We start from the raw sequence: 22,738 nt of genomic DNA, 5'->3' as shown, positions 1-22,738 counted from the left end.
CACCATTTCGTTGAAACAACCGGTCAATATACTTAATGAACAAACAGAGCTACAGAATAAGATGTCTAGCCGGCCGATGTGGCCGAGCGGTTCTAGGCGCTACAGTCTGGAACCGCGCGAACGCTACGATCGCAGGTTCGAATCCTGCCTCGGGCATGGATGTGTGTGCCGTCCTTAGGTTAGTTGGTTTAAGTAGTTCTAAGTTCTAGGGGACTGATGACCTCAGAAGTTAAGTCCCATAGTGCTCAGAGATATTTGAACCATTTTTAAGATGTCTATACAAGATTTCAACAGTCGTTTGAACGGTTAAGATCGGTTTGGGGGTCTCTCCACATCCTGTATATAAAATTGTCTGATTGCGTAAGATACGTTGGATTATTTTGCAATTTTATACCTTTTGTATAGTCAACCTTTATTTACAAACTGTCAAAAAATTGTATTTTTCATATATGAATGAATGCGTGTCACGGATTTAAATTAGTGTGGTCTGAGAAATAACAAAAAGACAGTGAAAGAGACCGTTTGGGCTGTTGGTTCCAAGTTTACACCATAAGACATTTTTGTCAGATGTGGTTAAGAATTGTCATTACCAATATTTGACAATTGTAACATATACGACCAACAGCGTACCATGTGATAGTATGGATTTCATATCATATGATATTATCTGACAGGCATGTTATTGTTATAGACATAAATAATGGATGTAAAAACATTATTACGTATACAGTTTTCATGTTGTAGAAACATTTCAAATGGAGTTGATGGTATTTAGAAGATCTCCTTTAATAAATATCTTAAAACTGCGGAGCACCAAGCGGTCAAGATTTTTCCACCTTCAAAGCTCGAAATATCGTTTCACACCATACGTAACGAATGTCTTATCTCATGCAAGATAAAGCGAAATACTCTCATTGGAAGGTACTCTTTAATTTTTTATATGTCCTTGTTCCATCTTGCGCATATCCTTATCAACCAACATCGATTTTATGAAGCACTTTGCGTATTATGACTTTTCCGTTTTCCTCACACTTGACCGCTTTAGTCTGTGGTTTAAAATCGAAAACACTTCCACAACGTTTTGGCTTAGAACGAGCAGCATTTCTTGGTCTTCGTCCTCCACTAAACGATACCTCACGTTCATCAGAAGAGCCAGCAAGAGTTTCTGTGGACTGCCTTTTACACTACTGGCCATAAAAATTGCTACACCAAGAAAAGATGCAGATGATAAACGGGTATTCATTGGACAAATATTTTATAGTAGAACTGACATGTGATTACAGTTTCACGCAATTTGGGTGCATAGATCTAAGAAATCAGTACCGAGAACCACCGCCTCTGGCCGTAATAACGGCCTTGATACGCTTGAGCATTGAGTCAAACAGAGTTTGGGTGGTGTGTACAGGTACAGCTGCTCACGCAGCTTCAACACAATACCACAGTTCATCAAGAGTAGTGACTGGCGTATTGTGACGAGCCGGTTGCTCGGGCACCATTGACCAGACGTTTTCAGTTGGTGAGAGATCTGGAGAATGTGCTGGCCAGGGCAGCAGTCGAACATTATCAGTATCCAGAAAGGCTCGTGGAGTACCTACAACATGCGGTCGTGCATTATCCTGCTGAGATGTAGGGTTTCGCAGGGATCGAATAGAGGGTAGAGCCACCGGTCGTAACACATCTGAAATGTAACGTCCACTGTTCAAAGTGCCGTCAGTGCGAACAAGAGGTGACCGAGACGTGTAACCAATGGCACCCCATACCATCACGCCGGGTGATACGCCGGTATGGTGATGACTAATACACGCTTCCAATGTACGTTCACCGCGATGTCGCCAAACACTGATGCGACTATCATGATGCTGTAAACAGAACCTGGATTCATACGAAAAAATGACGTTTTGCCATTCGTGCACCCAGGTTCGTCGCTGAGCGCACCGTCGGAGGCGCTCCTGTCTGTGATGCATCGTCAAGGGTAACCACAGCCATGGTCTCCGAACTGATTGTCCATGCCGCTGCAAACGTCGTCGAACTGTTCGTGCAGATGATTGTTGTCTTGCAAACGTCCCCATCTGTTGACTCAGGGATCGAGACATGGCTGCACGATCCGTTACAGCCATGCGGATAAGATGCTTGTCACCTCGACTGCTAGTGATACGATGCCGTTGGGATCCAGCACGGCGTTCCGTATTACCCTCCTGAACCCACCAATTCCATATTCTGCTAACAGTCATTGGATCTCGACCAACGCGAGCAGCAGTGTCGCGATACGATAAACCGCAATCGCGATAGGCTACAATCCGACTTTATCAAAGTCGGAAACGTGATGGTACGCATTTCTCCTCCTTATACGAGGCATCACAACAACGTTTCACTAGGAAACGCTGGTTAACAGCTGTTTTTGTATGAGAAATCGGTTGGGAACTTTCCTCATGTCAGCGCGTTGTAGGTATCGCCACCGTCGCCAACGTTGTGTGAATGCTCTGAAAAGCTAATCATTTGCATATCACATCGTCTTCTTCCTGTCGGTTATCTTTCGCGTCTGTAGCACTTCATTTTTCGTGGTGTAGCAATTTTAATGGCCATTAGTGTATGTGCTGCAGCCTGGGCAGAAGTATTTTTAGTTTCGACACTGGCCGTAACAACAACGCGATCTGTGACCTTCGACGCAGTAAAATGTTGCTCATTACACATAAGACAGTAATAAATTTAGATATATCTTTCATTGAACCTATTAACTGCGACAGCGAATGTAACCGCTTTGCAACAAGCGGTTCTCAATTAATACTGACGCTTTCATCTTGCTTCAGTCAGACTTCCCAGGTGGGTTATGTTAAAAGCGTTTTATTTTTTAAATGGATTTACCAATAATAAAACATGAATAAATAGTGACTGCGAAATGCATACTGTCTGTTTAGTCATCTGTTATGAGGGGTGATCAAAAAGTTCGAAGGCCGTGCAGATCATAACCAGTGTGCCAATCAGTCATAATCGCCGTGAGCATTGAGGCAATCGCCCCATCGACGCACTAGTTTGAAGATATCCTTCTGGTGATACATCGTGTCCTGCTGTGTGAAGAAGTCGTAACTGTCTGCTGCACATCCTCTTCCGAAAGGAATCGTCCACTCTTCAGAGCCTTCTTTAAAAGATCGAATGCGTAATAATCGCATGGGGAGAGTTCAGGACTATAATGCGGGTATTCGTGTCTGCCGCTTGATCTAGCATAACTTCTGCGTCACGACATTTGTGATATGGAAGGGTGTTGTCGATTCGCGACCAGCTCGGATCTTGGTGATTTTCGACAGACTTTCTGCTACATACACATTCTTCCTTTTCTGATGAATATCTACTAATGTTTGTCCTACGACAACCAAGAGAAGAATAACAGCATGTTGATGCAGTTGGGATGCATGTCGCTACAGTTGACATTCCCGCATTTACTGCACGCACGTCGGAAAGACACTAATGCCATACTAATCGCTTGTCTACAAGTCGGTGCTGATGTACCTGCGTCTCAGTCGCGTTGCGTTACATACGCGTTGGAGCAACGCTCTCAAACGGAAACTTTCTGATCACCCCTTATACTAAGGTAATCAAATATCTTACGAGTTTTCCATTAGAGTTGAAGAAAAGGAATGCCTCGCCGCGTGAATGGCACACTAGTACGAGTACCCGGACGCTTCTATTTAAAACAAGTGAATCATCTTCTCCTCTCGTCAGACTCCTCTGGTCTTCCAACTAAGACTAAAAGTTAGACAGGTAAGAGACGTTACTTCATCTAATGTTCGCAGTTCAGAATCCTCTTCCTCTCAAATTTTCAAATGTGTGTGAAATCTTATGGGACTTAACTGCTAAGGTCATCAGTCCCTAAGCTTACACACTAATAACCTAAATTATCGTAACGACAAACACACACACCCATGCCCGAGGGAGGACTCCAACCTCCGCGGGGACCAGCCGCACAGTCCATGACTGCAGCGCCTTAAACCGCTCGGCTAATCCCGCGCGCCCCTCTCCCTCTAGTACACATCTAAGCCCACGTGAGCACGTCGCAGTTCACACTTAAGCGCCGGGAATAGTGTTCGGACTATTTTTCTACCATTCTACTTTCTAACAGCACGTGGGGGAAACACTTAAATCTATTCTTTCTGTACGTTCTCCTACATTGTATTATGATGATTACTTCTCCCTACGTAGGTTGGTGAAAGAAAAATATTTTTACAATGGGAGGAGAAAGCTGGTGACTGAAATATCATGAGAAAACTTCGGCCTTGTTTGGACTTTTTCAGTGTCCTCCGTCGTTCCGAACTGGTAAGAATCCCAACCCGCGCAGCAGTACTCTAGCAGAGGCCGAACAGCCGTAGCGCAGGCAGTCCCTTTAGTAGACCTATTACATCGAAGCGTTTTGCCAATAAAACGATGTCTTTGGTTTGCCTTCCCCACAAAATTATCTACGTGATCGTTTCAGTTTAACATGGTTTTAATTATAATTCATGGGTATTTAATTGAGTTGACAACCTTTAAATTTATATGACTTATCGTGTAACTGAAATTTAATCAGTTAATTTTCGAACAGCACAGAGCCTATAACACTTCAGCAGGGAACGCCAGATCTCACTTCTGATTGCTCGATGGTTTTCTGGTTTTCCGTTGATTGCTTCGTACTGTTATCTTCCTCACACGAAATCACGAATCCAGTCGCAAAACTGAAGCGATACTCAATAGACATGCTATATGAGTAGAAGCCTCTCGTGAGGAACGGCGTCGAAAGCCTCCTCAAATCTATAAATGTGGAATCAATTTGAAATCCTCTGTGAAAATCACTCACTTCGTCGTACGAATAAATAACTAGTTGTTTTTCAAACGAATAATATTACCTGACACCTGTGTGTACATAAAATAGCAGATTTCTGCTGTTTCCTGTCTCGAATATCCGAGTGACCTGTACAGCTTTGCGGTCTTCTGATACGGCTCTTTCGCTGAGCGATAGGTTGCATATTGTGATGGGCCAATTTACTCAGGCTATATATATAATTTCTGTATAGTTTGTCTTTAGATTATGTTTGTGTTGCAATAATTTTATGTAATTTATGTCTGAGTACTTGAATGTATGTGTAATTTTTATTTTAAATATAGACCTCGAATCGATATGGGAATTGTAATCATTGCTTAATGTTAATAACGCAGAGAGAGTGACAGGAAGGTCATTGTAGGAAGTTCAGCGAGGGTCTAAAACGAAATTATATTATAGAAAAGGTAGCCTATTTTATTGAGAAGAGGACTGTTTATCTGTAACAGAAGAAGAAAGACTTTTATCAATGCAGTTTGTTGAAGATATAAACGGGGACAGTGATGTTGTTGTTGTTGTGGACATCAGTCATGAGACTGGTGCAGCCCTCCATGCTACTCTATCCTGTGCAAGCTGCTTCATCTCCCAGTGCCTACTGCAGCCTACATCCTTCTGAATCTGCTTAGTGTATCCATCTCTTGGTCTCCCTCTACGATTTTTACCCTAAACGCTGCCCTCCAATACTAAATTGGTGATCCCTCGATGTCTCAGAACATGTCCTACCAACCGATCCCTTCTTCTAGTCAAGTTGTGCCACAAGCTCCTCTTCTCCTCAATTCTATTCAATACCTCCTCATTAGTTATGTGATCCACCCATCTAATCTTCAGCATTCTTCTGTAGCACCACATTTCGAAAGCTTCTATTCTCTTCTTGTCTAAGCTATTTATCGTCCACGTTTCACTTCCATACATGGCTACACTCCATACAAATACTTTCAGAAACGACTTCCTGACACTGAAATCTATACTCGATGTTAACAAATTTCTCTTCTTCAGAAACGCTTTCTTTGCCATTGCCAGTCTACATTTTATATCCTCTCTACTTCGACCACAATCAGTTATTTTGCTCCCCAAATAGCAAAACTCCATTACTACTTTAAGTGTCTCATTTCCTAATCTAATTTCCTCAGCATCACCCGACTTAATTCGACTACATTCCATTATCCTCGTTTTGCTATTGTTGATGTTCATCTTATACCCTCCTTTCAAGACACTGTCCATTCCGTTCAACTGCTCTTCCAAGTCCTTTGCTGTCTCTGACCGAATTACAATGTCATCGGCGAACCTCAAAGTTTTTAATTCTTCTCCATGGATATCAATACCTACTCCGAACTTTCCTTTTGTTTCCTCTCAGTGGTACTGAGAGGTAAATCGACTTTTGTATTCTAGATATATTTATTCTGTCGATTGCAGCAACCAATAATTTAGAGAGGAAAGTTAATATGCAAGAGGAGAAGATCGCAAGAGGAGAAAGAGGAAGCAGAAGGGAGACGATCTGGAGGAGAGACGAGCTTGGGGAAAATTTATCGTAGAAGTCGACACAATACAGTTTGAACGTACTAGAGCCCCAGAACGCGTCAGAGACAGCCACTGAAATAATTCAGTTACGCCACACATTATTCTGAAGTATACGGAACCAGATATATGAGTGTAATTTATATTCTAAACGAGACTCTGAGCTGTGTTACGCTGCTGAGTGAAGTAGAGTGAACTAGAGTCGTTGGTGTAGTAACCTGTACTGCATGGTCAATGCATGATTGAGGGTAATTACCGGCTGAACGTCAAATTCTGTTTAATTTTGAGAAGTACGAATAAATGGGTGAGCTGTATGATAAAGAATATGTTGGTCAGCGGGACAAGGTCAGTATGAATTGGTGTTTTCTACGAACAGCTGTCTGTTGCCTGTTGTCACGTTTTATGGTGGAGCAGCGAAAATAAATTTCCTTTTTTTTAGTGTGTTATGACAGTGTGACTCTTCAGAGCAGACATCGGAGTATTATAAGGTTCATGAGTCGCTCCATTTGATTTACGGAATTTAGTATCGCTGTACTTGCTGCAGACCGCCGATCAACGAGACACTGAAGCGTCGGCACCGTAAATAACGCAGCAGTCATTCCAGGCATGGAAGAGCTAAAAACACATCTATGCAACCACAACTTCAGATGTTAACTGGCTTTTGCCAACACAAAATTCCCGAGTATAAATGTTTACAGTGTGTCACATGCGTTCATGCCAGCTTTCGATTTATCTCTTATAAATCTGTCGCAGTAACTGAGCAGATTAAAACTGCATGACCAGTTCAGAGAAAATTCTTCATATAATTTTTCACAAAAGTAAGTTTGTTGACATAGTGATTTACTTGGAAGATACTAGTTTTACTACTTTATTGCTACGCAGACGTTACAAAACTAAAGTGTAAAGAACTGCTTTCACAAAATTCTTGGAGATAAACTGCTTTCTCATTTATGACTCGGGAGCAGTGCCTGACAACATCTCCAATGACTTTCGTAGAAATAATTCAAAATCCAAGATCGCTTAATCGTAGTAAGACGTTTTCCACTATTCCTCATTCGGTGAGTTGAATGGACGGAACGAGTTCCATACTGATTGGAGCGCACATGGAGTGGCTGTGCATCTTGGTGCCCCCCCTCCCCCCCTCCCCCTGTTCCCGTGCCCCCTCGGTTTGTTTCTGACCTGGCCTTCCTTAATTTCATGTGCCTATGCAGGTTTTCATAGTCGGTACATACTACCCTCACAATGAGTGTATTGATGGTGAGAGCCTTTTATAGCACGTTAGTATTTTTTTAGCAGTTACAATACCTAAGGCCGTAGTGCCCAGACAGGTGAAACCCAGCATGCAGGTTTTAATAACTCGTCGCATTGTATCTTAGTCGTTTTACGAACAGCTTACTATGTGTAAATTCCTGATTTCCATATATGTGTAAGGGTAAATTATAATATGTAGTTTTGCAGCCTGCAAAAGGAAAAAGAAGGCATATCAAAAATGGCTACATACTAGAAGTCAGGTAGACAGAGAAAGTTATGTTGAAGAAAGAAACAAAGCCAAACAGATAATTGCAGCAGCCAAGAAGAAATCTTGGGAAGACTTTGGAAACAGGTTGGAGACTATGGGTCAAGCTGCTGGAAAACCATTCTGGAGTGTAATTAGCAGTCTTCGAAAGGGAGGTAAGAAGGAAATGACAAGTATTTTGGACAGGTCAGGAAAACTGCTGGTGAATCACGTGGATGCCTTGGGCAGATGGAGGGAATATTTTGAAGAGTTGGTCAATGCAGGTGAAAATAAGATCAGTAATGTTTCAGATTTCGAGGTAGAATGGGATAGGAATGATGATGGAAATAGCACCACATTTGAGGAAGTGGAGAAAATGGTCAATAGATTGCAGTGCAATGAAGCAGCTGAGGTGGATGAAATTAAGTCGGAACTCATCAAATACAGTGGAATGTCAGGTCTTAAATGGCTACACAGGAGAATTGAAATGGCCTGGGAGTCGGAACAGGTTCCATCAGACTGGACAAAAGCAGTAATCACACCAATCTTTAAACATGGAAACAGAAAAGATTGTAACAACTACAGAGGTATCTCTTTAATCAGCGTTGTGGGTAAAATCTTCTCAGGTATTGTTGAAAGGAAGGTGCGAGTATTAGTTAAGGACCAATTGGATGAAAATCAGTGTGGTTTTAGGCCTCTTAGAGGTTGTCAGGACCAGATCTTTAGCTTATGGCAAATAATGGAGAAGTGTTATGAGTCGAACAGGGAATCTATACTTTATAGATCTAGAAAAGGAGTATGACCGGGTTCCTAGGAGGAAGTTATTGTCTGTTCTACGAGATTATGGAATAGGAGGCAAAGTTTTGCAAGCAATTAAAGGTCTTTACATGGATAGTCAGGCAGCAGTTAGAGTTGACGGTAAATTGAATTCATGGTTCAGAGTAGTTTCAGGGGTAAGACAAGGCTGCAACCTGTCTCCACTGTTGTTCATATTATTTATGGATCATATGTTGAAAACAATAGACTGGCGGGGTGAGATTAACATATGTGAACACAAAATAAGCAGTACTGCATATGCGGATCACTTAGTTCTGATGGCAGATTCGATTGAAAGTTTGCAAAGTAATATTTCAGAGCTAGATCAGAAATGTAAGGACTATGGTAGAAGATTAGCATCTCCAAACCGAAGGTAATGTCAGTGGGAAAGAAATATAAACGGTTTGAGTGCCAAATAGGAGGAACAAAGTTAGAACAGGTGGACGGTTTCAAGTACTTAGGATGCATATTCTCACAGGATGGCAACATAGTGAAAGAACTAGAAGCGAGGTGTAGCAAAGCTAATGTAGTGAGCGCTCAGCTACGATCTACTCTCTTCTGCAAGAAGGAAGTCAGTACCAAGACTAAGTTATCTGTGCACCGTTCAATCTTTCGACCAACTTTGTTGTATAGGAGCGAAAGCGGGGTAGATTCAGGTTACCTTATCAACAAGGTTGAGGTTACGGATATGAAAGAAGCTAGGATGATTGCAGGTACTAGTAGATGGGAACAATGGCAGGAGGGTGGCCACAATGAGGAAATCAAAGAAAAACTGGGAATGAACTCTATAGATGTAGCAGTCAGGGCGAACAGGCTTAGATGGTTGGGTCATGTTACACGCATGGGAGAAGCAAGGTTACCTAAGAGACTCATGGGTTCAGCAGTAGAGGATAGGAGGAGTCGGGGCAGACCAAGGAGAAGGTACCTGCATTCGGTTAAGAATGATTTTGAAGTAATAGGTTTAACGTCAGAAGAGGCACCAATGTTAGCACTGAATAGGGGATCATGGAGGAATTTTATAAGGGGGCTATGCTCCAGACTGAAAGCTGTAAGGCATAATCAGTCTTAAAAGATGATGATGATGATGATGATGATGAGTTTTTCATGGCGCTATTATGGATAATGCCTTTGCTTCAGAAGTTTTTACTCTGTAATTGACGTACTTTATAGTATGTATAGTATGCATAGCATGTATAGAGTGCTAAAGTGTTCTTTGCATGGGTATTTGATTAGCAGTTATAGTAAAGTTGTATCGTAGCAGTAATAAGTGGTTATACGGTGGGGCTGTGTGTGCATTGCAGGGGCAGCGCTATCTAGTGGTCGGTTGTGAACCAATACAATCGCAGCAGGTTAAACGACGCCGAATAGGACAGTGTGATGCCGACCGTTAGATAGTCGAGCAGCGGTCGTGTACGAAATAGTTTTATCTTGTGACTTTGGTTTTACATTTCTGATGGAAGAGAATGACCATGAGAGCAGTTGTTTTTTATTTTTTGTTACAATGATTTTATATCAGCTGGTTTGCCTCATGTATCGTTATATCCAAATAGTCTATAAATGTTAAGCTACATTCAGGTATGTGTTACTGTACTAACAGTAATGTATATAGTGTAACTCATGTAAGGCCTCCCTCAAGCATGTCATTTTATATCTTCACAGATCCAAAAATGGCACCTTTAGTGTGTTGAAACCGGTTACCTGGTAAACAGCATTTAAGGTATCTTGGGTTTTGAATTATTTCTACAACAGAGTGATCACCCCACTACGCACCATGTGTTCACTGCCAGTGACTTTTATTACCACATCAACACTCGCTCTGAAATGTTGGTATACAGTTTATTTGCTTGTGTGAATAACTTATATGTATTCATTTTTTGTGTGCTGTTAGTGTTTTGTATCCGCTATCTCGCTCAGACGACCTGAAGTGTAGAGAAATGGCAGATTTTGCTTGCTTGTAAGCCCCTGTAGAATAGGACTCATTTCTGTGCTACAGGAATATTAACTTTTCATATAAAAGTTTTATTAGAATAGTAACAGCAATGGAAACCAGTTAACTGAAATTAGAATGCCCATGGATATCTGAAACTAGCCTTTACAAATAGCTTCAGCCACATGAATATGTCACTCACTCCACCAAAAGAAATAACTTCCAGAACAAAATCTTTAAAAACAAAGCATTCTAGTGTTTACGATGATATATCAACAAAGTTAATTAAGGCATGTTCTTGTGAGTTTAGTACGATTCTAAGTTGTGTAACCAGTCAATTATAACCGGGACATTTCCTAGCTGGCTAAAACATGGAGATGCTAAGCCTCTATTCAAGAAAGGGGATAAAGATTTCACTTTTGCCAGCATTCTAAAAAATTTTAGAAAAAGTAATGTACAGGTAGCTTCTCAACCATCTGACCACAAATTACATAGTATCAAGAACACTGTTTGGATTTCTGAAGGGTTCTGATACCAAGAAGGCTATTTACACCTACAGTGAAAATGTACTTAATTCATTAAATAACAAATTACAAGCAGCAGGAATTTTCAGTTATTTGTCAAAGGCTTCTGATTATGTGAACCACAACATCCTTTTAAATAGATTAGAATTCTATGGTGTCACGGGCAGTGCTGTAAAACGGTTCAAGTCATACCTCGCTAAGAGGAAACAAATGGTGTCAGTGCAAGGGACTAGTGAATTAAGTCATCAGTCCTCATCAGAATGGGAAGAAATTACATGTGGTGTGCCACAAGGATCCATCTTAGGGCCATTGGTTTTTCTTGTTTACATTAATGATCTCTCATCAGTTACACTGCCAGAAGCAGAGTTCGTTTTGTTTGCAGATGACACAAGTATTGCAATAAATAGTATGTCGAGTGTAGTTCTAGAAAGATATGCTAATGATATTTTCATGGATATTAATAAATGGTTTAAAGCCAACGCACTGACATTAAACTATACGCAATTCAGAACCTGTAAGATGTTTCCACCCAGCATAAGCATAAAGTATGAAAAGCAGATAGAAGAGGTTGACAGTCTTAAATTCCTGGGATTATAACTTGATAATAAATTCAGTTGGGAGGAGCCTACCACAGAACTGCAGAAACGCCTTAACAAATCTGTATTTGCAATTCGAGTGTTAGAAGACATAGGCGACATAAAAATGAAAAGCTTGCATACTTTGCCTACTTTCATTCCATGATGTCATATGCTATAATATTTTGGGGAAACTCTTCAAGTCAAACAAAAGTTTTCAGAGTACAAAAGCGTGTAATACGTATTATTTGTGAAGTAAATTCACGGACATCCTGTAGAAACCTCTTCAAAGAACTGGGTATACTGACTACTGCCTCTCAGTATGTTTACCCCTTAATGAAATTAGTCCTAAATAATATATCTCTTTTTCCAACAAACAGCTCAGTTCATAGATACGATAAAGGGAACAAAAACGATCTGCACAAAGGACTTAAAGGCACTTACTTTAGTTCAAAAAGGGATCCACTACTCAGGAACACTCATCTTCAATAATTTGCCAGCACACACAAAAATTTTTGTTACAAATAGAGATCAGTTTCGAAGGAGTCTGAAAGACTTACTAGTGGCCAAATCTTTCTACTCCATTGACGAATTTTTTAATTGAAAAAAATGATGTATTATATATACTCATACCATTAGTATTGTTATTTCAACTTAAAAAATGATGTATTGTATATACTCATACTATTAGTATTGTTATTTCAGCTTTAAAAAAAATTGACATGTTCCACATCCACGAGGATCTCCTCAGCACGGATCTATGGAACGAAAAACTAATCTAATCTAATCTAATCTAAGAAGCAGATATGATCGTTATAATATGAGTGATAAGTATAATTTTAACCTTAAACTTTCTCCACACGTACTCCTCGTCCCTCAACATTTCCAGCGATGTGAAACAATCCAATTAGCTGACTGAACGCCACCCACACTTGGTCAGCTCTGATGGTCTGTTTCATCCAGACCAGCGCGCTCGAGTCAGACAACAGCTCGGGAGTGTGCGAGGCCCGCCTGGTGTGGGGGGAGGGGACTGTCCGTGCCGTAATGAGTGGCGGCTGATCCCGCGGGATTACATCTGCTGTAGACGCTGGAGGGCGGCTCAGCGGCGCCGTATCGACCAGTGCTGGGGAAGCCCCGGCGCGGCGCGGCCCTGCGATACAGCTGTGCGCCTCGCCAGTCCGGTCTCCGTCTCTTTGGCGCCAGGTGCTGCCGGCTACCATCCCACTGCGGGCGGTGGCAGGCGGGCGTCCCATGATGCAGCTCTGCACTGTCGGCCGATGAACAAAATAAAAGCATACGCGATATCACAGCAGTTTCGTGACTGTCTTCAATCGTTCTTAGCAAAGAACACGGTATGTCATTCGTAACGGTGGAAAATCTTCAGATGTCGAAGTGTTTTCAGGGGTTCTCGAACGGACTTTTATAAGAGCCACTACTAATCTCAGTACATGTGAATGACCTAGTTCTTAACCGTACCCATAAGACCGTTAGTGGAAGATGCTGTTATAGACTACCTAACCAAATGTATCTGGACACGTATCAGCACTGGACTCGCATTCGGGAGGACGACGCTCCAAACCTGCGTCCGATTATCCTGATTTAAATTTTCCGTGATGTCTCTAAATCGCTTCAGGCAAATGTCAGGATGGTTCCTTCGAAAGGGCACAGCCGAATTCCTTCCCCATCCTTCCCTAGTGGGACCGATGGCCTTGCTGTTTGGTTCCCTCCCGCAAATCAACCAACCAATCAGCACGTATCAGTAGACCTCAATATAGGGTCTGTTTACCCTTCCCTTTATCAAGGCTGGAACTGATGGGGACACTTTCCATGACGTAAATGAATGGCTTTGGAGGAATGGCATCTCGTTCTTTCTCAAAAGCCGAAACAAGACAAGATAATGATGTAGGACGCTGGGATTTGGAGCGAAGTCGACTTTCTAACGGATCCCGAAGACGATACATCCGCTACTAATTGGAGCTCTAGGCCGACAGTCCATTTCATTTATGTTATTGTCCTCAAACACCTGCTCACAGGCCGGCCGGAGTGGCCGAGCGGTTCTAGACGCTACAGTCTGGAACCGCGCGACCGCTACAGTCGCAGATTCGAATCCTGCCTCGGGCATGGATGTATGTGATGTCCTTAGGTTAGTTAGGTTTAAGTAGTTCTAAGTTGTAGGGGACTGATGACCTCAGAAGTTAAGTCCCATAGTGCTCAGAGCCATTTGAACCATTTTTCAACCTGCTCACAGATGCTGCTTTATGACAGAGTGCATTGCCATGCTGATACAATCCCCGTCTCCGAACAGTTCCTCTGCTATATGTATTACACAGTCCTGTACGTACATTCAGCGTTCTCTGAAGTGCTGTATTGGCACGACACCGAAACCGTGAAACACACCCTCATACAGTAACATCACCTTCTCTGTACTTCACTGTTAGCTCTACACATGTTTACAAGTTTTCCAGACATTCGTCAAATCCAAACACTGCCATGGTACTGCCACTGTGTATCACAACGTACATCACTCGAAATCCCTCGTTTCCAGTCATCCACTGTCCAATGACGTCGCTCTATACACCACCTCAAGCGTCGCTTAGGCTTAACTGCAGAAATATGTGGCTTATAATAACCTGCTCGACTATTGTACCGCAGTATTTTGAACTCCAACTCCCTACGAGCGGTCACTGTGCTTCTTGGATTGCTGTAACACTTCAGAACTCACGGGTGATTCCTTCCGCTGATTTCGTGCCATTTTTTACAATCATCTTTCATAATGCTCGACGATCCCTGTCCGTTAGTAAACGCGGTATGTGGGGTGGTGGTTTAGCTGTGGTTGTTCTTTGGCGTCTCAACTTCACAGTCACATCACAAAAATGGCCTTCGGCAGCTCCTGAAGGATTGAAATGCCCCCTGAGAGCGTAGTTTCTCTGGCGACACCCGATGACCAGTTCACCTTCGACGGCACTGAGCTCTCCTGACCCACACGTTTTGTTGTTACTGTACTCTGGTGTCAACACAGTACTCCCGGCCTTCTTTTACACTGTTGGGGCTGCCACTCTCGACGTATAGTCTTCAGCTCCAAATTACATAGGGGAGTCTGGGTACTATTAGTTGAGTAGTGTATAAATGACCTAGTGATAAACTTAGGGAGTTTCATAAGGCTGCTCGTGGAAGACACTGGTGTATGCAGAGAGGTCGCATTACTAAAAACAAAATTAACTAAATGCAAGGAGACTTGCGACAATTAGGATGGAAATTGATTTCCAATATAAATAATTGTAACATATTGCGGATAATTAGGCAGAAATACCAGTTCCTCAGTGACATTTTTATTAATGTTGGAAGTAAAACATCATTTTTCAGTCCACTGCTGGTATACTGTGTTCACGCAAACAGCTGTTCCACAGCTACATCTAGCTTTTGTAATTTTATTTATTTACACTGAATCTCTTACAACAGAGTCGGAGACCCATTCCCTTTGATAAAAGTAATAATGATTGCCTCAGAAGGGACTGCAACACCTGACGTACTAGTGAGGAATGTGGGATAAATAAATAAAATAAAAACAGTAAGGTATAGCTGTGGTACTGGTGTTTTCAAGGGAAAACCCATTTTTGTCTGATTACGCGAGTACTGAAGAATCACCGCAAATGATCACTTCCATCTTGGAGTATTCGTAGTACAGGGTTGTTTAGCAACCACATAAATCTTATCGTAGGAAAATCAAACGCCAAACTGAGTTACATTTAGATCTGAGGTTATATGGAGTACAAGAAGAAATGGGGCAAGTGACAGAGGTACAGGATGAAGTCGCGGCTCTACCTGACCTGTTCGAGATATCGTACGTAGGAACTCCAGTAAGTAAGCTACACATGTCGTCCCACGGTAAGATCAATTCGCAATAAAAATGTCGCATTGTCTGAAGAAAGTACATGTGTTGCATGTACCGCGAAGACATTTCTGCTGCGATAAGGGATAACAGATGCATCACAGAGTACGAGTGAAATTGTTCATCAACTAGAAGCGAACTCCAAAGATGGAGTGCGCGGGACTGTACGAATCTTATTGGCTAAAGGCTTAAACTGCACGTCGATTGACTGTGAAATTTTTGCGGTTTATAGACCAGATTCACTGTCGCGTCCAGCCGTAGAGAAATAGTGCCAAAATTTTGACCAAGGCCGAAATTACGTATGTGATGCTGATCTGCGATACATTATCTTACAACATGTACTTTCCATCTATTCGACGAGCTGCAAGAACATCTGTGGCGCGGGAGGAGGAAGGGGGTTGGGGGGGGGGGGCGGAAGAGATAAGAACGTTCATAAGGTGGTTCTAGAATGGTTCCGTGACTAAGGAGCGGATTTCTGTCGTGGAGGACTGGAACGATTGATAGAACTTTTCGACCGTTACCTTCAAATACTTGGTAACTATGTTGAAAAATAGTGCCTTGTGTCTGTGTTTCTTCGAAATATAGTGCAGCATTCAATAAATGTTACTGTGTCTCCCTTGATAATGTGTAACTTTTTTGAGGTAGCGTCGCAACTTCAGCAATAAAGATGCGAATAGAGATACCGCGTGTTAATAAATTCATTTCCTTAAACAATCGCAGAATAGGAGGAGGCAGAAAAATAGTTTACAGAATGGTTCAAATAATTGTGCTATTTTCTAAGCGCAGCTACTGAATTATTGACAGGGACTGGGTACTACACACATCAAAACAGTTTTGCATCACCTCGGTTCCGAGAGTTCCGTAACCTGTACAGAAAATTGCAATGGGGATCAACATAAACATCATTCCCGCCTTTTTTATTGCTCATGAAAACCACACATTGCATGTTGTAGGGAGCGAGGCCTTCAGATGTGATGTTCCAAATTGCTGTACACACCGGTATCTCTAATACCCAGTAGCACGTCCTTTTGCATTGATGTATGCCTGCATTCGTCATTGCATACTATCCATAACTTCATCATGTCACTGATGGTCCAGATTGTCCCAATGATCAACGGCGATTCGGCGTAAATCTCTCAGAGTGGTTGGTGGGTCACGTCGTCCATAAACAGCCCTTTTTCAATCTATACCAGGCATGTTCGGTAAGGTTCATGTCTCGAGAACATGCTGGCCGCTCTAATTGAGAAAAGTCGTTATCCTGAAGGAAGTCATTCACAAGAAGTGCACGATGGGGTCGCGAATTATCGTCCATGAAGAAGAATGCCTCGCCAATATGCTGCCGATATGGTTGCACTATCGGTCGGAAGATGCCATTCACGTATCGTACAGCCGTTACGGTGCCATCCATGACCACAAGCGGCGTAAGTCGGCCCCATATAATGCCACCCCAAAACATCAGGGAACCTCCACGTTGCTGCACTCACTGCGTAGTGTGTCTAAGGCGTTCGGCCTTTCCGGGTTGCCTCCAAACACGTCTCCGACGGTTGTCTGGTTGAGGGCATATTCAGCCCTCATCGGTGAAGAGAACGTGATGCCAATCCTGAGCAGTCCGTTCGCCATGTTGTTGCGCCCATCTGTACAGCGCTGCATGGTGTCGTGGTTGCAAAGATGGACCTCTCCATGGACGTCGGGAGTGAAGTTACGCATCATGCAGCCTATTGCGCACAGTTTGAATCGTAACACGATGTCCTGTGGCTGCACCAAAAGCATTATTCAACCAGGTGGCGTTGCTGTCAGGGTTCCTCCGAGCCATAATCCGTAGGCAGCGGTCATCCACTGCAGTAGCAGCCCTTGGGCAGCCTGATCAAGGCATATCGACAGTTCCTGTCTCTCTGTATCTCTTCCGTGTCAGAACATTATCGCTTTGGCTCACTCTGAGACGCCTGGACATTTTCCTTGTTGAGAGCCCTTCCTGGCACAAAGTAAGGATGCGGACGCGATCGCACCATGGTATTGACCGTCTGGGTATGGTTGAACTACAAACAACACGAGCCATGTACCTCCATTCAGGTGGAATGACTCGAACCGATCGGCTCTCTGACCCCCTCCATGCTCATGCGTGGTCGTTTACATCTTTGAGCTGGTTTAGTGACATCTCTGAACAGTCAGACGGACTGTGTCTGTGATACAATATCCACAGTCAACGTCTATCTTCAGGAATTCTGGGAACCGGGGTGATGCAAATCTTATTTTTATGTGTGTATTACTGAGAACAAAATACATAAAATTCAAAAATTCAAATACGCATTCTTCAACGTGAAATTCCTGAGAGCATTCGAATGTTTTGACACCGGTAAGTGGACAGTGTTTTGTAATAAGGAACTGGCCACTAGTTGTCACGGGAAGCAGACCAGCTAGTATACAAGGAAGCGGTGATTATTCCGTTGCCATTGGCGAAGCAGTCACGGCAAAACGGGTCTTAAGGGAGAGCTTATCTACTTCGGAAGTGGACTAGTCATTGAACGTCATCTTAATAACAGACCCATCAGAGACATTTCAAACCTTCTACTGCTGTCCAATTCGACTGTGCCGCGAGAGCCTCAAGTATCAACCACAGCTAATCCAAGGTCAGGGGCACCTCAGGAGCTGATGATCAGGGATCGTAGAGTATTACCGAGGCTAAATGTAAAAAAAATTCGTAGACTCAGTAGAAGGAATCAGTCGTAAATTCCAAAGTGCTTACTAGCAGTCCAGGTAGCGAAGCGATTGTGTGTAGGGAGTTAAAAGGAGTGGCCTACAGCGTTTTAAGAGCTCCTTATAAGCCACACATTTCTGTTGTCAGTGCTGAGGACGATTGAGGTTATGTAAAGAGCAACACCACTGGATGTTGGATGACTGGGAACCAGAGGTTTGGGATAATGAATCATGCTTCACTCTCTTGCCCGGAGAATGTTACCTGTCACTATGTGTAGAGCCACTTGAGAAGTAACGGAGGAGGTGGTATTATGGTAAAGAGATATTTACAGTAGTGTTATCACCTAATAACGCTTATAGTAATTACATGCTATCCACAATACAGAAACACTTCAAAGAGATGATTATTTTTCTCAAAATGACAATGCACCCTGTCATAAAGCAGCTTCTATGAGGCTATGATTTCTGGACTATAATATTCCTGACCAGACTGGTCCCTCCAATGTGCCGAGCTGTATCCAACGGAGCACCTGCAGACCCTAGCGTTCAGGACCGACAACGTTTCTGGTTTCGGTCCTTAGGTAAGCATGGACTACCAGTCGTCCCAAGACATTCAAACATCTCATTGAAAGTGGTTTCAGAAAATTTTAAGGGGTCATTAAAGCGAAGGGTGGACACACCCCATATTATCGTCCGACAGTGTACATATACACACCCCATATTATCGTCCGACAGTGTACATATATGGCCCACTTTAAATCTGTCACTCCTTTATCTAAGAGAAAATGTGACGGTTAGGTCCAACACTTAAACGACGTGCAGTGGTCGTCTATCGAGGAAAGTTTAGCCTGGAGAGCGCTGAAGTGTCGGTCGGCCATTACCTTTGCGCACTGTATAATTGCTGCAGTGACAGCTGAGTATTTCCCCAGAAAATATATACTTCATTAAGTTGCAATACTGAGTTTGTTTTGCTGGATCGTAACAGCCACATTACTTTTCAGTGTACTTTCGCCGCCAGCGTCTGGCAGCGCGTTGTGTTAAATAACAACACCACAGAGGGAACAAAGCACGCGACGAAAACTAATTACAACTGTTATTGCGTGTTTGAAATGTCTTTACTGGCGACAATTACAGGCACTACCTAGCGAGCTGGAAGGGTCTGGGGGGAGAGGGGGAGGGGGCGGGTGGTGCCATCACGTGACATTTCACCAACGTTGAGTAGCTTTTCATACAGCGCACAGCAGACCGAATATCCATTAACGTTTTCATATAAAAGTCGAAAGCAGAAGTCTCGAAAGATATCGTCGATGGAGATAGAATCGCAGAGCGGGAAGAGCTGTATAGAAGGTGTCACTGTTCTAATACACAAAACTTACGTACAATACATATAAAGATAAATCACTAAAGGATTTCCATTTCAAAACATGTGCATAGATAAATTATTTCATATGACCACATTCTGTTTTGCATAGTTTAAGGGCAAGTAGAAGTAATCACACAAAAAGCTCACACTGTTGCTGTAAGAACCAACGCACCTGAAACTGGATGGACAGGACCCAAAGTGTCAGTCAGTATTATAAATAAAGTTATCTTGTAGCTGTGATTTAAATTATACACACATTCGCCTGAATTATCATATTCACGTCCATATCCATCTAGATGTTAAGGTAATGAGATACAGTAGAGTTCTATTAGTCCGACATCCAACAGTCCAGAACGCACGATTATCCGGAACCACACCAGTTTCAGAACCACTGCGTCTGCTAATGATAGCTGCAATCGACCATTGTTCTGAATGAGTCGGAAACTTTCGAACTTTACCCGGTTGATCTCGGCTGTCATCATACACAAGATTCAGTTCATTGCTTTGCCTGCGAGAGGTTTTCGCTATTTTTTCTTGAGAACTTGGATCCGTATTACAGTCGTGAAAGTAAATATCAGAGTGACATCTAGAGATTTTATTGACGTTTAAGTAGTGAGAATGTCCTCCAAACCGAAACATACTTCAAGTTTTAAATAAGGAGATAAACGTAACCTCTTGACTTTGACCATCAACCAGAAACTGGGAATCATGGAACCCCGGGAGAAGATGAGAATAAAAATATTTTGAGGACTGTGTTTAGTATTGGCTCGTCAACCATTTACGACATAAGAAAGCTAAAATACGAACTAATGAAATTTGCTTCTCAATCAGTAACAAGCGAAAAATTGGCTTCGAGGCAAAACTCTAAAATTTAGATAGTATATTGTACAAATGGTTCAGTTCAGTGCGTTCCGAAGGACAGATAGTATCTAGGCCAAGTGTTATTGAAAAAGCAAAGAAATTTGGAGAAGATTTAGATGTTGCAGAAAGTGAATGCAATTTTTCTGAAGGTTGGCTTGGAAACTTCAAGTTTCAAAAATGGCTCTGAGCACTATGGGACTTAACATCTATGGTCATCAGTCCCCTAGAACTTAGAACTACTTAAACCTAACTAACCTAAGGACAGCACACAACACCCAGCCATCACGAGGCAGAGAAAATCCCTGACCCCACCGGGAATCGAACCCGGGAACCCGGGCGTGGGAAGCGAGAACGCTACCGCACGACCACGAGATGTGGGCTTCAAGTTTCAGCACGGAATTCACTTAATGTAACTAGAGAAACTCTTACATGGAGCCAAGACTCAGGAGTAAAATACAGAGACGAGTTTGAAGAAATAATGGCCGATAGTATCTAAGAGCCGATCAGATTTACAATGCCGATCAAACAGATCTATAATGGTGGTGCCAATCAACATCTGCTCCAGCAGGGGGCACGAAAAGGCGGAAGAGTTTTAAAATAACAAGGAAGAACACTAAAACCTCGAGCACTTAAGAATGTAACAAACTTGCCTGTTCATTATGACGATCATCAAATGGGTAGATGACCACCATCTGCTTCATAAACTAATTTTCTCGTCATTCAGTGCCGCAAGTGAAAGAAAGCTTCAAGTACCTTTGTCCACCAAAGAGAGCAGAGCCATCCTTCTCTCAGGCAACGATAAAGCACATCCGCCGGCAGCTGAGTTAGTTTTATGGAAGCATATTTGCTACACTTCTCCCACATAACGTTACATTCCTGATTCAACCAACGGATCAAGGGTTAATCCAGAACATAAAATTTTAATAGCGGAGCTCTTTCGTTCACGGCTGTCTACTCTGCCACCCTGTCTAGGGCTCGGGTACAAAAATTTGCTTTACCACGATGGCGATGAAAACTTTGGCCAACTTAATATCCTAAATTTAATTCAATACTGCAGATTATCGAGGAGGAACAGCATTCCCAGTCACCATCAGTAGTTTCTATATTGTGCTTTGAACGCTTCACAAACGGAATCTGTTCAAGATCCCTATTGCAGAATAGCTTGCACCACAGGATGCACAACGACGTGTTGACTTCGTTCTCCACTTTCTCGCAAGTACTGAAGTTGACGAGGGTTGACCCTGGACCATCCTATAGACAGACGAAGCTCATTTTTCCCTGACGGATGAGGTAAACACACAGAATTTCCGAGTGTGGGGATCCTCACCTCCATTCACTGTGCATGAAACTCCTCTGTACGGTGAACGTGTCACCATATGGTGTATCTTCACGGCTACGTTCATCATTGGCCCATTCTTTTTTGAACAGTTTAGCGCTCAAGGACCAAAGACGTGCAGTGTGACTATCCAGTGTTACTGCGATGTGCTTCGCCGGCATGTCATACCCGCTCTACAGGAGTGAGACACATCGAATTCACAAGGGAACCTCCCCATCGCACCCCCCTCAGATTTAGTTATAAGTTGGCACAGTGGATAAGCCTTGAAAAACTGAACACAGATCAATCGAGAAAACAGGAAGAAGTTGTGTGGAACTACGAAAGAAATAAGCAAAATACACAAACTGAGTAGTCCATGCGCAAGATAGGCAACATCAAGGATAATGTGAGCTCAGGAGCGCCGTGGTCCCGTGGCCCGTGGTTAGCGTGACCAGCTTGCGGAACGGGAGGTCCTTAGTTCAAGTCTTCCCTCGAGTGAAAAGTTTATTTTCGTAAAGTTATAATCTATCCGTTCGTTCATTGACTTTCTGTTCACTGTAATAAGTTTAGTGTCTGTGTTTTGCGACCGCACCGCAAAACCGTGCGATTAGTAGACGAAAGGACGTGCCTCTCCAGTGGGAACCGAAAACATTTGATCGCAAGGTCATAGGTCGACGATTCCGCCACAGGAAAACACGTCTGATAAATTCTATACGACACTGGTGACGGCATGTGCGTCACATGACGGGAATATATTGTCGATCCACCTAACTTGTACACTTGGCGAATGGGTAAAAAGATTCTTCTACCTTGCCCGATTTAGGTTTTCTTGTGGGTATGATAATCACTCCCAAAAAAGTGATCGCATCGGACGGACGGACGGACAGATAATAATTGTCTGAACATAAAAAATTAAAC

Source organism: Schistocerca piceifrons, chromosome 7 (assembly GCF_021461385.2).
Source record: "Schistocerca piceifrons isolate TAMUIC-IGC-003096 chromosome 7, iqSchPice1.1, whole genome shotgun sequence".
Lineage (NCBI taxonomy): Eukaryota > Metazoa > Arthropoda > Insecta > Orthoptera > Acrididae > Schistocerca > Schistocerca piceifrons.
The sequence above is the reverse complement of the archived record's forward strand: the minus strand, read 5'-3'. Positions refer to the sequence as shown.